Raw genomic sequence first — 16,810 nt, 5'->3', positions numbered from 1 at the left:
ACCCTGAGCCTGCAGACACCAGTCTGGGACATAGTGTTCTTCATCTCCCGGATAATATTCAGAACAAGGCTTTTTCCTCACCAATATCACAGTGTCTCGCTTCTGATGACCACGTAAAACTGAAGGGGTTACAGAAGGGAAGTTTTCCCAGGTGGAAGGACAAGATCACATCAAATGAAGTTCAGTGATGGCAAATGCTAATTAAAGTACAATGGCAGGAAACATTTTGACCTTTTAGGTGAATACAAGGGGATTTGGTATGAGCTGTATCAATTCAGAAATGAAACATGGCTATGAACATCTGAGTCTTGGCTCCAAAAACCAGCAGTGCCCCTAAAAGCAAAAAGAAAACCCAAACAAGTAGTAGGATCCAGGGATCCCTGGATCCTAGGGAAGGGGCAAACACAATGACCATTGCATGATCTAGAGAAGAAAGATCAAGAGCTGCTGCTGACCCCATCCCACAGAAGCCTTTAGTCCAGCAAAGAAAATGAGGGATATGACATATTCAGCATAAAAGCCCTGAAAGATCTTTGCTCTGCACTTCTGCAGCTGGTGAGAGCATTTTAGTTCCTCCCCCAAACACAGTACCCATATCAGTGGTGGTATCTGAGCCTCTGTTCAGGTAGTGCTGAAGATCCTCAGAGGAGACCTGGGAGGTCTGGTCCCAGTTAAACCACAATGGTTCTTTCTGTATATATCTCACCACCCTTAAAATGGGTGGAAATGTTGGAGATGGCAGCGCTGGGCTGGCCCTAGGGAACTTTTAATCAGGTTCTAGATGCAAATTCCCCTTTAGCAATAATTAAACAAACTTTATTTTGACAGAGGCAGTGGTGGCAGACTTCTCTTTAACTTTCTCCTTGTCTGTCAGCCTTCAGCCAGCAAGAAGACACCATGTTAATCACAATTTTTGAGTGGGAAAGCCAAGGAAAGAGTATTAGTCTGTTACCACGCAGCCAGCTCATGTGGCTTAAATCATAACTACAACAGGCCTTCTGGCATATGAGTTCTCAGACAGAAAGCACGGGATTTTTTCCATACCATAAAGGAGGGGGAAAAAAAAAATCATATTGGCTGCCCATGTTGAATGCAAACAAAAATATATAGACATCTGCGGTTTTGTGTGTTTCCATGGGATTCAAGGACTCAAAAGCTGCTTTGTCTCTTCAACTAACCTGTGGTTTGACAGCATGGGTTCGGATGTGGGGTGGACTGGTATTTAAATCAGCACAGAAAGGGTGGCTGCTCCTCTCAAAGGAAAGTAAAAGAGAGAAAGCTTAATCATCTGGATGGCAGATGGGTACTATGAATGTCCCCACTTCTTTCCAATCCTTTTAAAATATGAGCAAGGTGCGATATCAGTACATCCTTGACTCATGCTCCTGTGCTGGCCACGATGCTGATAATGTTCTGGGCCAGGACCTTTGATTTGAGGACCTTTGCCCTCACCCCTGGAAGTGTTCAAGGCCAGGTTGAATGAGGCTTGGAGCAATTGGTCTAGTGGGAGGTGTCCCTGCCCATGGAAGGTGAATTGGGGCTAGATGGTTTTAAGGTCCCTTCCAACCCAAACCATTCTATGAGTTTCCTTGTGTAAAAGCAGCAATGGAGGTCACCTTTGAAATGGACCCATCCTATGGGCACCAGGAGCACTCACAAGCTGATGTTTATGTGCTAGTTTTCACATTACTTCACCCTCCAGTCTGATAGACTAGCTCTAATGAGCAACGTGTGGTGTTTTCATTTCACCTAATTATGTATTTAAATCTGCCTCGCTGAAGTAACTCCTGCCTCCCCCATTTTGCTAATTGTGTCATGGGCTGGGTGAGGGGGAGATGCCACCACATCCTTCTCTCTGGGAACATGCATGAGGCTGATGTCCTTACAGTCAACAGCTTCAGAGACTGTGTTTTAGAGAAGAACAAAAGAAAAAGAAGATAAAAAAAACCAAACCACCCTTAAATTTTGAGAGTGGGCATCTGGAAAAGCTGAGACGTATTTGCATTGTTTATGGTAGGACCTCTGAGGCTGAGCAGCAGCCTTCTCCCATCTGAGCAACCCACAAGATGCTCCTGGGGTGCTGCTGGTGGAGAGCTGACTGTACCTACTGGGGCACTGTTGGTGGGGAAATCACAGCAAACGCTGAACAAACTTGCCCTGTAGATCCATGTGCCAGGCAAAGCAACAAAATACACACCAGAGCCCACAGGGTGCAGTTCCATCCTCAGCAGAGGGACATCAAAAGACGTCATGTGCTGCTTAAGGTCCTCTTTTGCAGTTGTCTTCAAGGAGAGGTCCTCTGAAAGGACTGCAGTCTTTGTCCCTCATTGTTAATTAATGTACATCAGCAGCACTGATGTGTCCATCCAGATGGCTGACGGCGATGCAAGTGCTAGCAGCATCCTCACTAAATGCTGTGATGGTACAACAGCTCCATCCCTCCCTCTTCTCTGCCGTGATCAAGTGCCCCTTGATTTTACATATCTGCAAATATGCTTTGAGAGGATAGATGTTTGCTTATTAACTTAAAGCAAATTACATTTCAAAGAACTGGTGGAAGAACATAATTTAATCGTCGTACATGATCAGCCTGATTGATTGTGAGCGATTGCACAGCCACCCCTTTGCTCTGCCTCGGGGCAGAGCAGGTGCAGGCACACGATCCCATTGCTGGGCATAGAGAAGAAGGAACCCACTGCCAGGCTCAAGGTTGTTCATTTTTATCCAGAGTGATTTAACACTGAGTCCCTACTGGATCAAAGCTTGAGTTTTTAACAAGCTGGAGGAATTAGCATGCTCCTTTTGAAAAACCCAAGATCTGTTGATTGGGGCGATGACCTTGCTATGGGTTACAGCAGCATATCTTATGTTTGACATCCTATGACCTCCCATCAACCAGCACCAAATATTGATCTGCTTAACCCTTGAAAGAAGAAATTCAGCATTGACTTGTAATCTCAAATATTCCCACGGGACTGAAGTCTGACTAATGACTTAATCACAGCTCGTGGCACTGTGCCACAGTGATTACCCCTGCAGGCACGCATGGCAGCACACTGTGGCATTGGCACCTGCCAGTCACCCTGTCATCCCACCTGGTCCAAGCATCTTAGGTCGTCCATGAATTCTGTTTGAAAGCTGTAGGTCTGAATTCCTCTAAATCTTCAGTCTGGATGAGAAAGGAGATGCTAACCTCTGTTTTACAGACTGGGAAGATGGCTGGTTTAAAAGATGCCCCTTGGGGACACAGGTTCCCCCCCAGGAAGGAGGGGCATTTCCAAGGGTTTGGGGAGCACTTGGCAAAGTATCCTGGCAGGCTGAACTTGGCATCCCAGGCCTACAAGGTGGTCTGTCCATAGCCAGAGTGGGAGTTTTGGACAGGCCATGTGTTTTTGGGGTGTTAAGCAGCACGGCCATGAGCCCAGCCAAGTAATTTTATTTAATAATATAGGCTGGGCAGTGCAATGTGGATGTGCCATGGCTGTTGGGGCCATATAAGTTTAGAGCAGCACAGAAACCCAGCCAAGAGCCTCTAGTGTTTCTTTGTTGCTGCGGAGACATCACAGGACCATACGTGCTCTGATGGGAACATTAGAGGGGACCATGTGTCATTTTATTTTGCATATGACTCAGAAAGGCTGTTCTACACGAACACTGGAACAGTGTGTGGCTGTCAGAAAACAGAAAATAGTTGTTTAAATATCAAAGATGATTTCAGAGCTCTGCTTCTCTGGGAGGCAGCTCCACGTTTCAGTGCTGAGAGGGAAAAAATAGTCTGAAAAGAGATGGATCAGCAGAGGGAATGCTCTACGTAGCCACCCTCCCTTCCCCAAGCAAATATGCATGGTGCTGGGTCAACTCAGGCCAGCTTGGCTCCCCCCAAAGAGCCCAGTCTTTTATGTTTTAGATCCCTGCTGTCTCACCACAGAGTGGTACAATCTTATGGGACAAGGGGATGTAGAAAGATCAGAGAGAAAACCAACCCCCAGGCTTGCTGCCAGCAAGTAGCTGTGTTGTGAAGTCCAGTTTTTAGCACCAGCTTCTCCAGACCTCTGGGCATGTCACAGAGGACTGTCAGCCTTGAGTCGTGGTTGCTCTTTTTTCCATAGCAAGGAAATGTAAGGAAATACCAGAAGCAGACACGAAATTCAGCTGTTTCCTCATTATTTTTTTCTTTTTCAAGTGGGAAAAGAAAAGCTTTTGAAAATTGTTCCTCCTACAAGAGGAATGCTTTGTAAAGCTGCTTTGTCTCTTCAGCTTCCTCTGAACTGTGTTTGAGAAAGAAATTAACCCTGAGGCAGGATGGAGGTCGGAAAGGAAACTGCAAGTGGTGCTGAGCCAGGCATTTGTGTGAAGGATAAATGCTTGCATAGATTTAAGAAGGGATTGGGCCAATAAATGAAACAGATGTCCATCAGGCTTTTTCATCATGAAGGTGTCAATTCAGAGTTAAATTAAAGATGGGACAAGAACCCTGGTCCTGCTGAGGATGCTGCAGATTCTTTCCTGTGACAGGGCCAGGCTCAGCTTTGGCACTGCTGGAAACCAAGACTTGTCCCAAAGGCAGCAGGGAAGAGATTGAGGTGGGGATGCTGGGATACTGGAAATCCCTTAGCAGTGCTTTGGCATTTGTGGGAGGGCAGCAAAGCTGGGCAAAATTGGAAAAGAGCTTCCCAAGGGTCAAATCGACAGACCCACCAGCTACTACAGAAGAGTACAGTGGGTGAGAGCAACATGAAGCAGCTCTTGGGAGCCAAACAGGATCCCCTTCAACATGGCAAGATGGGTTATGTGCTGTATCCGGGCATGAATGCTAGGGGCAAGACTTGGTACAGTGAACCCCAAGATTATCCTCTTCCTCCAAGCTCTCTCCAGTATCCTTCTTGAGTGCTTCTGGCAGCTGCACCTAATTCCTATACGGATTAGTATAGCAAACATGAGACTGCAGCACGAGGCCTCCTGCAATCTAGCCCCAGTATGCCCCAGGCGCAATATTCACCTCTTCACACCTCAGTTTCCCCTTGTAAATTGGATAATAATGAGATCTATTAGCACTGTCATGTTACATCACATGTGTGGCAAGTGATTCAGCACACGCAACGTTCTCAGAACATAAGGCAGCGGGCAAGGGTCATGCAGTGCTGGGCTCATCCCTGCACGATGCCTTTCCGTGACTGCAGCATCTTTCTACCTATCCCTCGCCTTCTACCCCATCCCATCTCCCTCAGCTTTCACTTCCCATCCCAGTGAATGAAGTGCCTGGGACCCTGGGAGGAGAGACACAGCTTCACCCCAGGCAGGATCCAGCGGGTTTTGGGTGTGAGTATTCATGCCAGGAGCTTCTCCACCCACTCCCCCGCACCGCTGTCACACGCCACTCATATTCCACGTGCCTGCACACATGTCCCTTGCTCCCTCATGGCCAAGTCCTCTGGGAAGTGATGCCTCCAGCAGCTATGGGAGATGCAGGCTATGCTCCTGCTGGAGGCAGACCACAAGACTTGCCCGGTAGCAAAGGATTAGGGGATGCGGGCATTGGTAGCTCAGCAAAGAGATTAGAGGATGCCTCAGCCACAGGGTTATAAAGACCTAGGCTGGAAACAAAGAAGAGTTAATGTGTTGCCCAGCACAGAAAACAAAGATACAGCAAATCCAAAGGCAAACCAATAGGCACTCGCTCACTAGGCAGAGAGCTCTGCCTCAGCACTGGGCTTTGTTTGCAGCAGTTGCCAAGGGCAGGGGTGGATTTACATCACAATTTTTATCTCAGGTGTCAAAGCTGCTTTGAAAGAAATACCACCTTTGAGGTGAAAGCTATTTTCAGGATGCCCCAGGTTACAGGAAGGAGGTCAGAGGAGATGATCACCGTGTACCTTTCGTTCTTATAATCTGGGTGCTGCGAGTTATATCTCTTAATCTCTCTTTTAAAATCCCATGGCCAATGAAACTCAGGTTAACGACTAGAGCTGTGCTTACTAGTAGAGCTGTGCTTACACAGCTTGGCACCACTAATTATTTCTAACCCTTGCTAATTCTTCAGCACTTCCGGGTGTGATGGCAAGGAAAACATCACCGTTGACTTTGTGTGTCATGCTAGGGCAGGATCATGTTGTTTTCTGAATGATGTGGTGGTAAAAGCCTCTCTTTACCTTAAAAACCTGCTTCATTTTAATTTTTCTCCCCATGTACAAGAAAAAGAAAAAAAAAAAAAAAAAAGAAACTTGAAGGTTACATCCAGGCTGTGATTTTCCTTAAGCTACAGAAAACACAGAACAAAATCAATTCACATAGCTTTTCTTTCCATGGCTAGAAGGCTCATTCAGCTGAAATACTTTTTCAAGGTATTTATTTCACAAATAGATTTTGTCCAAATAAGTGCTCTTGGAAAGCCACTAGAATAATCATCGTTGACAGCACTGCTGGAACAGCCTATAATACAGAGTGATCTCTCTGTCTTGCTTGAGATACATTCTTATATGTTTATTTAAGCACCCCCATGCATATAACAGGCGTATCTGGACAAGATCAGGGCAACTCATGGGTTGTAATTCTTTATTCTTTCTCATGCTATAAGAAATGAAGCTAAAAACCTTCAAAGCAGCACTGAGCAAAGGACTGGGTGGCTTTGGGCCTTCACACTGGGAATCAGCCACTTCATCCAGTTTGTATTCAGTTTTTTTTTTTTTTACTGGGGGAAGGAAGAACACTTTCTGTGTCCCTGCCCTGGGGATGAGCTGCAGCTCCCAGCATGGCCCAGCTGCACTATGGTGGGTAAAAGGCTGAGTTTTGGGTGTTCCTTGCTGGAGCTTGGCTTGTTGATGGCAGGTACCTCATTGAAACCCTGTGAAAATGGTGGCACCCCACCATAGATATAATACAGCCATATATTTGTATGTGTTATATATACACAAATGTGCATTTATGCATAAGGGTATGCATACATATAGACATGAATATGTTCACACACATAGACTTATACATATGTAGACACATGTACATACATATATGCATATATATGCATACATACATATATATATGCTGTTGTGAGACTCCACCTGTGTTCAGTTCTGGAGTTCCCAAAATAATAGGGACACAAAGCTGTTGAAGTGAGGAGGGCCACAAAGGTAACCAGGGAACTGGAGCACTTCTTCTACAAAATAGGCTGAGAGTTGGGGTTGTTCATCCTGGAGAAGAGAAGGTCTTGGGGAGACCTTACAGAGGCCTTCCAGTGTCTGGAGGGGCTCCAGAAAAGCTGGAGAGGGACTTTTTACAAGGGCACATAGTGATAGGGTAAGGGGGAATGGCTTTAAACTGGAAGAGGGGAGATTTATGTTGGACATTGGGAAGAAATTCTTCGCTATGAGGGTGACGAGACACTGGCACAGATTGTCCAGAGAGGTTGTGGATGCCCCGGTCTCTAAAAGTGCTCAGGGCAAGGTTGGATGGGGCACCGAGCAACCTTATCTGGTGGGAGGTGTCTCTGCCCATCCGGGGCAGCTGGAACGAGATGGGCCCCCCCCCGAAACGAAACCACTCTGCGTTTCTGCGGTAGGCACATAAATAAATGTGCGTATTCACACTGACGTACGCGGGCCCACGGCCCCCCGCGGCCCCCCCCCGCATCCCGTCGCATCCCCCCGCATCCCGTCGCATCCCCCCGCATCCCTCCGCATCCCCCCGCATACCCCCTCCGTGCCCGCACTAGAGAGCGGGCGGCACTACAACTCCCGCCATGCCGCGGGGCGGGACTACAACTCCCGGCATGCCATGAGGGGAGGGGGGGGAACCTCGGGGGCGGGGGTGGGAGCGTCCCCTTGACGGGCCCTGCCCCGCCCCGGCCCCGCCCCCGCCGGTGGGGTGCGCGAGCGCGGAGCGGCCGCCGAGCCATTAGGGCGGGCGGTGAGGCGCGGCGCGGCGGCTGGAGCGGGAGAGGCGGGGGCTGTGGTAAGGGAGGCGGCGGAACCGGCGTCCATCGGGTTTGTTCTTCTTCGGCAGAAGAAGTGCCGCCGTTTTCCCGTTTATTCCCGGCCTGTCGCTCGCCGTCCCGGCACGCCGGAGTCCGCGGGAGAGGGGGGGAGCGCTGAGGAGGCTCCTTCCCCTCTCGCCCAACCGGGGCTGTCGCCCGCCCTGCGGCCGTGAGGAGACGGGGACGAGAGGCAGCCCCTTCCTTCCCTTTCTCCCCGCTATCAGCCTCCCTCCCTCCGCCTCGGGGTGTTGCGGCTGCCGGCGCGGGGTGCTTCTTCCGCCGGTTTCCTTCCTCCCTGGGGTGAGTATCGCGCCTGTCGCGACAGAGCCCCATCCGCACGCCCGTGGCAGGAGGGGGGAGGCGGGCTGGGGGGCCTGGCCGGGGGGTTGCCCGCTTCGTCGGGCTGCTCGCCCCCCTCATCACCCCCCCTTCCCCCCGCCGCCCTGCGCGCTTTGTGCTGCTCCTCCGCAGCGCTGCCTTATTGTTGCTGGTTTTGAGATAATCCTTTTTTTCTTCCTCTTCTTCTTTCTTTTCTCTTTTTTTTTTTCTTTTTTTTGGGGGAGGATTCGGGGGGTTTGTGATCTTGTTTGGGTTTTTTTTTTGGTTTAGGGGCTGGGTTTTTTTGGCTGGTGTGGTGTGTTTTTTTTTTTTTTTTTTTGTTCGGTTGGGTTTTTTGGGGTTTTTTTCCCCTCCCAACAACCCGGAGTTGGCCGAGCCCCGCTGCGGGGCTGGATGTGCTGGGGAGGCTCTTTGTCATGGAGCGGCTGCCGGGCCGCCTGCCCTGGGGAAAAACATCACTTTAGAAAAAAAAAAATAACGAAAAAAAAGTCTTTGGACTCCGATGATTCGGGGTGGCGTGGGAAGGTGGGCTTTTTGCGGTTCTGTTGTTTTATTATTTTTTTTTTTTCTCGCGGAGGAGGGAGTGCGCCTGAGGTCCAGGCTCCATCGATCGCAGCCCCCAGTGCCTGGGCGCTGAATGGGAGCAGCACGCAGCCGGCTGAAAACAAAACAAAGGGGCATTTGGTTTTACTGCTGTTAACAAAGCAAAAATCTTGGGAAAGCTTCGTGGGGGTTTTTTTTTCTGTTTTGTTTTTTTGTGTGTGTGTGTGGCTTTGGTGGGTTTGTTGTTTGTTGGGGTTTTTTTGTTGTTGTTTTCTGGGTTTGATGCTTGTTTTTTGTTTGTTTCTTTTTTTTCTTTTTTTTTTCTTCCTCTAGCTCTTCTAAATTTCATGTTGATTTACTCTGGAAGAATCCAGAGAGATAAGTTGTCTCTTTTTAATTTTAAGCTTCGAGGAGAAGGAGGGGGGGGGGGGGGGATGACAAGGTTTTCTCTCCTGTATCCTCAGTCTTGGCTGTCTTGTGAGCTGACTGCGACCTGGCGCAACTTTAGTCGGGTTTTTCTTTTCACTTTTTTTTTTTTTTTTTTTTTTTCACGTAGTTAAACAATGCGGTTTCACAAGAGCTAATGGCGGGGGGACATTTCTGCCTGTAACAGCCATAGAAAAGATTTTTAAAAGGCAGGGGAGAGGAGCAGCGGTTGTGTTTTCAACTGAAGCAATTTCTTTGCTTCTTGAAAGGGATAAAGATACTTTTAAAACAGTTATTATATGTTTATACTGAAAGCTTTTTTTCTTTTTCCTTTTGTATGTGATTTAACTACCCGCTCCAAAACTGCAGCTATTTCACCTCTGCAAAATGCAGCTTCTAGAACACATGCAAGAAAAAAGCAGTCTAACTGTAATGCTCATGTTTCTGGCCTTACCTTTTAAAGGCCACCCATTTGCTTTTGCTGGGACTCCTCTGCCTTGAAAGCACGCTACTTGGAGAGTAAAATTACAAAATATTTCAACCAGACAGAGCTGGCAGTTCTGCATCCAAAGGGTTTATTTTTTTTCCCATTTTGAACGTGTGTAGGGGGCAGGGGGAGAGCTTGGGGGGAAAAGGCTGTTTCCGGTTTCTGTTCAGCAGCTTTATACAGACACACACACACATATATATGTATATTTATTTTTTTTTTTAAAGAAGCAGCCAGGTGACCTGTTGATGATACATGTTCTGTCACTTTTTATGCCGAAAGGCACCTGTAGGTTAGTGGAGATGAAAGCTTCAGTGAACAAGCTGCCCAGATTTTTGTTTGCATGTTGCATCATTGTGTGGTCCATGTGGCTTTGTAATGTTTTAGGCCAGTGATTTCAGAGTGAGTGATGTAGTGTAAAAGTTCAGATTTCAGAACACTTCCTCCCCCCCCCCCCCCCCCCCCCGATCCCATCTCCTCTCCCCTACCCCCCTCCCCCCTGAGAAAAAGCAGGGTTTGTAGAAAGTTGAGCACTTCGAGTTGGAAAATCAGACCGGGTTGGGTAAGATGAGTGCCCTAACTCCTTTGGTAGTGGGATGAATGGCCAGGCAGGAAGCTTTAGGAATGCATTTCAGTTGTATATAGGCACCTACTGGGTACCTTAAGCTTAAAACGTCTTATATTGCAAATGAATTAAACTTGTAGGAGCACCTACGATAATGCTGAGTAGTCTTATGAAGTGTGCCTAATGAATGTTTCCATTCTTGCTAAACACTGAAAGGTATTTCTCAACACAGCAGGTCACCGTGCTAGTGTTCATCTCGGAAATTAAATTTTTGAGTAACTCCTTGTATTTCAGTATTTCTTAGATATTAGTACAGAGCCTGTCTGCTACAACCGTTTTGTATTTTGGTATCAATAGTAGTTTCTATTAAGAAACCAGGCATGGAAAACAACAGGGTCCTTTCACTTCAGGATTTATAGCTAGGGACTGTGTGTTTGTAGATGCAAAATAGAGCATCATCTGCTTGGAGCCAGTGATATTTAAAGCTCTTATTCCTTTGGAAGGAACTAATTACAAGTATATTTAATATAAAATGTCTTCTCAGACAGGAACTTGGGAATACAGGAAAACAAGAAACCTGAAGCCGTTTGTAAATGCTAATCCATTCCTTGAGCTAAAAAAGGAAGAATGAGGGTGTTTCATGAGAAGTCTAAGTCACCTTTAAGTGCATACTTATAGCAAAATTACACAGTTGATTAGGAATTCCTGCAGGATGACAATTATTGGAGGTACTTGTTGCTAGCTGGTCAGTGGGTGCCTTGCTGATTAGATCGTAAAAGTCTTGACTGTAGGTGGCATCAAGAGGAAAAAGTCCAGCTCTTTTGATTCCCAGAGGTTCATTCCTTAATCTCCAGATTCATGGGTGAGCCGACAAACTGTCAAAGGAAGCGACAGCAAAGAGATGGTGTAGGAAGTAGGTCGAGCGCCACTAAATACTGAGAGTTTCAGTGGAAAAAAGTAAGCATGTTTCCATCTGATCTAGTTTCTGATTCCTCTCAATCTGCTGGTTATCAGGAAGCACCAGTGCATCTCATAGGCCTACTGTAGAACTCCCAGTATTAATTTTTAATACTGCATCCCCAGTCAGGTCCAGTTAGTCTACCTGGATGGGAAAGCTCACGGGGAAGGAAGTAAAATAGCAATTTAGTTCTGATCCAGTGAGGTGCAAATCCTACCTCTTGGGCCAAGCTCAAGTGTGTATCTCCCAGGATGTTGTGGGCAGCCCCTGGGATGGGTTTCCCTCTGTGCTGCTGTGGGTTCTGCAGTGGGAGGCTGGAGGTGGGCTGGAGCAATATGGTAGCATCATGGTGCGTTCTTTGTGGCCTTAATGTTTTGCAGTGGATGTGGCACTTGATTGTGGGTTTTGTTTAAAATGTTTAAATTAAGGTAGTCAAAAACCTGCCTTCCAGGTTAAAAAACCCAAGAAACTTCTTTGTCATGTTAGAAAGCATTCTGAAACTACAAAAAAAGCAAGCTGTCCCCTGTTGCTGCTGCCTTCTAAAAGCAGTAAAAACTATTGACAGTTACTTCATTTGCAGAAAAATTGGATCTTTGCCCTATAGTGTCCTGCATTTATATTGATTTGGAAAAGAGATCTTGATTCAGGCAGGAAGAGGTGCTTTGATGCTTTGCATGAGGAAGTGCACAGCTTATTTGGCTACCTAGATGAACCCTATGCCATGGACTTCTTTTTCTGACCTTTGTCATGTGATTGGGAGCACCTCATGTTGTTAGCTGCTAAAAATGACCTTTCTGCAATAAACCTGCAGTCATGAATGTAAAATAGTTGACTGGAAACCACAGACTCTACAGGAGAAGTCAGTTGTCCTCTGCTAGAACCCTGTGCTTGAAGGTAGGTGGTCATCACTATCACTCTTGCCCCTGCAATGTGTCCTGGCTGGCATACCTAGGTATAAATGTGGTGAAGATGGTGTTTCAGGACATGAACTAGTCAGCAGCTTGTTTGGTTCAGACTGGACACAGCACTTTGGTGGAAGTGTTTGGTTAAAGATTGATGATGTTCTCCAGCCCCTGCTATGCAGGAGCACAGTCCAGTTTGTGAATAGGTAATAAAAGTTAATCTGATGACCTTGTTTCTTAATCCTTGCTGCTGCATTCAATTCTAGTGACTTGACTGTCACCTCTGGTACCTACTTATGTAAATGTTGAATTTTGGGCTCAAATCTCACCTACTTGAGAGTGAAGAGGACTGATCTTCACAGTGTATTTCCGGCTGTGGTTTCAGGATCAGGAGTGTCCTGTAATTTTACTATCCTAATTTAGGGTATATGGCAGTTGTCAAGAAGCAGTCAAAAGTTTGTACGCTGGCTCTGTAATTGTATTCCTGTCAGGGAGAAGTCTTGTTGCTTTCACACTCACATTGAAGTACTTTCCGTGTTCACCAGTTCAGTATCTTGTAGGAGACTTTGGATATCCTGGCCCAAAATACTCTTGATGTTACCTATACAGTTATGCCCACCAGATGTTTTTCTGTGCTGACCCTGCTTGCAGCAGGTAAATTGCATTAATGTGTTTCTGCTGGAAGGGGCGAAAGGGTTCTTTTGAGGGGAAGTTATTTAATTGTACAGAGATATATGGGCCAGAGAGGTGCTGGTCTGGCTATACTAGATACAGTGGGCATGTTTGTGTTGGTGGAAGCAATTGCACCATCTATTGATAAAAGTTAATAAACATCCCAGATGTAGGTACACTTTTGCTGATGGAGTGTTTTTGTCAGGCTGTTAGTTTACATATTCGTTGTTCAGAGAGATAAGCATGCCATCTTTGGCAGAAAAACCTTTGTCACTAAATGCTGGATTTCCATTATTGGGTCTGTGTCATTTGCTGTCATGACTGAGGCTCTAGACAAATCTACAGTGTAGTAGGGAAATGAACAGCAAGGAAGGTAGGAAAATGCTTAAGTTAAATAGACTTAAAAAAGGAGTGAACTACGGAAGATTTTATTATTATTTTCATAGGTGATAGCCATAGGAGAATGCTGATTTGATGAGTGAGATAGAACAAAAATATTTTGTAGATGCTTGCAAGATATGGTCAGGGTAAGATTCTTTGGAAGATAGTTTATTGGAGCTAGGACTTGAAAAGTTGATGATGGGGAGGGGGGAGAACCCAAGCAAAATCCCCCCAAAACCAGAAAACCAAAAAACAAAACACAAATCCCTGCCTAGCCAAAATAGTTTCTAAGCAGACCACCATGGATGATTTTTTTTTTCCACTGCCAATTGATCTGCCTGGACATACTTACCTGCTTGTATTTCAAGTTTCTGCAATTATATAAGCCTTTTGGCTTCATTACAAACAATTAAATTACTCTTTCCCGAGCTGGGATTTTCCTTACTTTATGGGCAGGGTGGGGGATAGAGATGAAATTTGAAGGGACTGGTTTGTTTTCTGTTAAGATGACTGTTGAGGTTTGCCTGTGGCATTGGTGGAGCTCAAGGCCTGCAGGAGTTTCTGGATGCATGGTGAGAGCAAACTTAAGTGATCTGGTTTGATTTTAGTGATCTGGCCTGCTTGCATCTTCAGTGCTCCTGCTTACTTGTCTGAGGGTTCATCTGAATGGAGCAGCAAACAACTGGGAAGTAGCAGCTGTGTTGATAGTTTCTTCCTCCCTTCTGCTAGCTTGTGTTCTGGGATGGTCACCCCTCAGCATAGTCCAACAACACAAATGACTTGATTACTCTTTGGGTCAGGGCAGCCAAACTGGCATCTCTGGGTTAGGTGTTGTTTGAAATGTTTCTGTCCAGCTGGTCAGCTTTGCCCAAGAAGAACTGCTGGTTCTTTGCCCAGCAGTGGCTGGAGCAGAACCGTGGGCTTAAGGTGTGGGAACTACTGTGCTTGTGTAGCTTGCACATCTGGCCCACTGGACCATGCAGTCCATTGGGACATTGTAAGACAATGTTGAACTGCCAGCAAAACCAGACATTGGGTTACATGTGTTTGCTGTTCCTTTCCTTCTGTTAAGACCATGCCTCTCTCATGGTTACAAATCTGCCCCAAAGTGCCTGCTTTCCCTCAGTTTCTTCTGCTTTTAATGACTAAGCAGTATTAAATAGTTACAACTTTTTTTTTTTTTTAAAATCATACAGACTTAAACACTTCATCTGTATTTTCTTTGGCTTAAGACAAATTTTTCACGTTGTATGAAAACGTGGTCCCTGAGATTTCCTGGTAAGAAATCTCAAGGCTCCTTTTCTCTTTAAGTGTTGATATGTATACTGAGATTTTTTTGATGCTACCTTGATATCTTTTCCACTTATCTGAAGCAGATGTAGTTCAGTGAAGTATTTTTACAAGAATAAATATTGCCTTACTAGTTGTTTAATGCAAGGTTCAGCTGAGAAAATAAGTAATGGTTCTTTTGTCATATAATATGGCTGAACTATTTGGTAGGAAGTTAAGGGGGAAAATCCAAAATGCATCACATATGGAGCCTACTATAAAGTAGTTAACTTCCTTTTAAAGAACTTGTTGCTCATTTTCCTTCTGTAATGCACCTCTTGGGAAAAGCTGGCTAATTCTAAAAATAAGTTGGTTACGCCATTTCCTGCTAATTATTTTTTTGCTTTGGTTTGCTTCTTCCCTGAGCCACTTTACTCTGAGGAATGCTCAACATGGAAGAAAATAAATGCAAATAGGTACTTAGATTGCTGATGTATTTCAAGGCTAGCGGAAGATAACTTGGAACTTCAGTTCTGGAGTCAAAGGGAGTACAGAGGCCTCAACCCTTTGGTAATGTCTCAGGTGGTGTATCTGCTTCCTCTTGGATCTGGCTCCTTTCTGCTGGGCAAGTTCTCTGTTCTGAATTTAGGGAAGACAATATAAAATGCTGCTAAGGATGAAAATCTTCTGGTAGAAACTGGCAGTTCATTTGATATAGGAAACCAGAGCTGTTGACTAGTTGTATGGGAAACTAAGATTATGGACTGACTGCTCAGTCAATATTATTCCCATCTGCATGATCAAACCTTGGTGATAATTAATTTTCAGATTTAGGAATGTTGCTTTCAGAACTTCACAAAAAGCATTATGATGCCCACAAGTGGTGTGTGTGTGTGTGTGTGTGTGTGTGTGTGTGTGTGTGTGTGCTGGCAGTGTATGGCTTTCTTAAACAAGATGCACTCTGTTATAATTTATTTTCTGTTCTTGAGTGGTGGGTGACCTGACCTTGGCCCTAGAATGCAACTTAAGCTTGAATGGTCAACCCATATGAGACTGGAGAGAAGACAGCTTGCTGTATGCTTGTTAAAAATTTGGTATGTTCAAGTGACTTCATGCTTTTTTCCTCTTTTTCTACTCTAAAAGAAGGAATTAAAGCCACGTGTGAAGCCATTTCTATTTTTACCCAATAAATGTTTCCAGCTTGTTCTCACATTTGATATTGGGTTTGGTTTAATTTGCATTGTAATGGTAAAAGTTGCTTAATGAACGTTAGTAGTGATGATCAAAAGTTGAATAGTTAAGAGGGGAGAATAGTAAAAGTGTAAAACATGTCATTTTGGTAACACCCAGCTTAAACACTTGCTATTTGTGTGTGTTACAGGGGTATTTGTTGACTATGCCTTCCACAAAGGGCTGGGAGAGATCCAGTTCAAATTCTTGAAACTTACGGGGGTAACCAGTAGAAGATTTAACCGTGTACTCAGTTTTTCAGATAGGTAGTACAGAGAATGAGATGGCCCAAAAGTGTAGCCTCTGAGGTGTTTTGTTTGTCCTTTTTCTTGTGTGATAATGTTTTTGGCAAATTTGTAATAATGGTGCTAGATGCTTCAGATGAAGACTGCTTTTTTCATCCAATATGCTGTCCCTGCACCTTGTATTTAAACCATCAGATTAGTATATGTATATATGTAAGCCAGATATATTGAAGTGTGTATATATAACTGTGTACTTCAAAGGCTGAGATTAATGAAGTTTGACTAATTATATTGTAATTCATCTTAATCTGAAGACAGTTGATCACACCTTTGTGCTTAGATGACTTTCATAGCCAAGTAATCTTCTCTTGATTCCTGTGGTAGGTGGATCCGTATGCTGGATCTTTGCTCTTTGATTTTTAAATTTTTTTTCCCTTTAATAAGGTAATTACTATGCTGCTGATAGCCCACATCTGTTGTTTTAACATTCATTTGGTGCTGTATGTGGTGGATGTGAAATATCATTCCAGTAGAGCTTTCCCTTGTGTTGCAGCATGAACTGTTGGTTAAGATTTCTGTAAGCTACTCAGGGCTGTAGCAGGGGGCAGCTACATGGGTTTTGTCTTTTGTTTTTTAAAAGATGCAATGAATTACTCCATGAAGGTGGTTGTCCACCTGCTGAAGTTGAGGAACTCAGCTTGATCATTCAAACAGATAAATTCACAAGTAGCTTTTATTATATTTTTTTTTTGTATGTATGCATATTTTTACAGTCGGTACTGTGGCCAGTATATTAGCTTTGTCCAAGGCTTTCTGAGTAGCAGATG

General features: G+C 45.1%; 1 protein-coding gene across 4 annotated transcripts in view; it reads left to right on the top strand.

Moving 5' to 3' along the window:
• The first annotated feature begins 7,863 nt into the window (after nucleotides 1-7,863).
• PELI1 (pellino E3 ubiquitin protein ligase 1) overlaps nucleotides 7,864-16,810 on the top strand; it is a 47,308-nt gene continuing 38,361 nt past the window's right edge. Inside the window, exon 1 of one of the 4 annotated variants that reach the window (XM_030448000.1) lies at nucleotides 7,864-8,266. The gene's annotated coding sequence lies outside the window, so the exon portion shown is untranslated. The remainder of the gene's footprint in view (nucleotides 8,267-16,810) is intronic. The other 3 variants (XM_030447998.1, XM_030448002.1, XM_030447999.1) reach the window with 3 other exon arrangements.

The sequence above is a fragment of the Calypte anna genome, chromosome 3 (genome assembly GCF_003957555.1).
Source record: "Calypte anna isolate BGI_N300 chromosome 3, bCalAnn1_v1.p, whole genome shotgun sequence".
NCBI lineage: Eukaryota > Metazoa > Chordata > Aves > Apodiformes > Trochilidae > Calypte > Calypte anna.
Note: the sequence above shows the minus strand (reverse complement) of the source record. Positions and strands in the feature narration are given on the sequence as shown.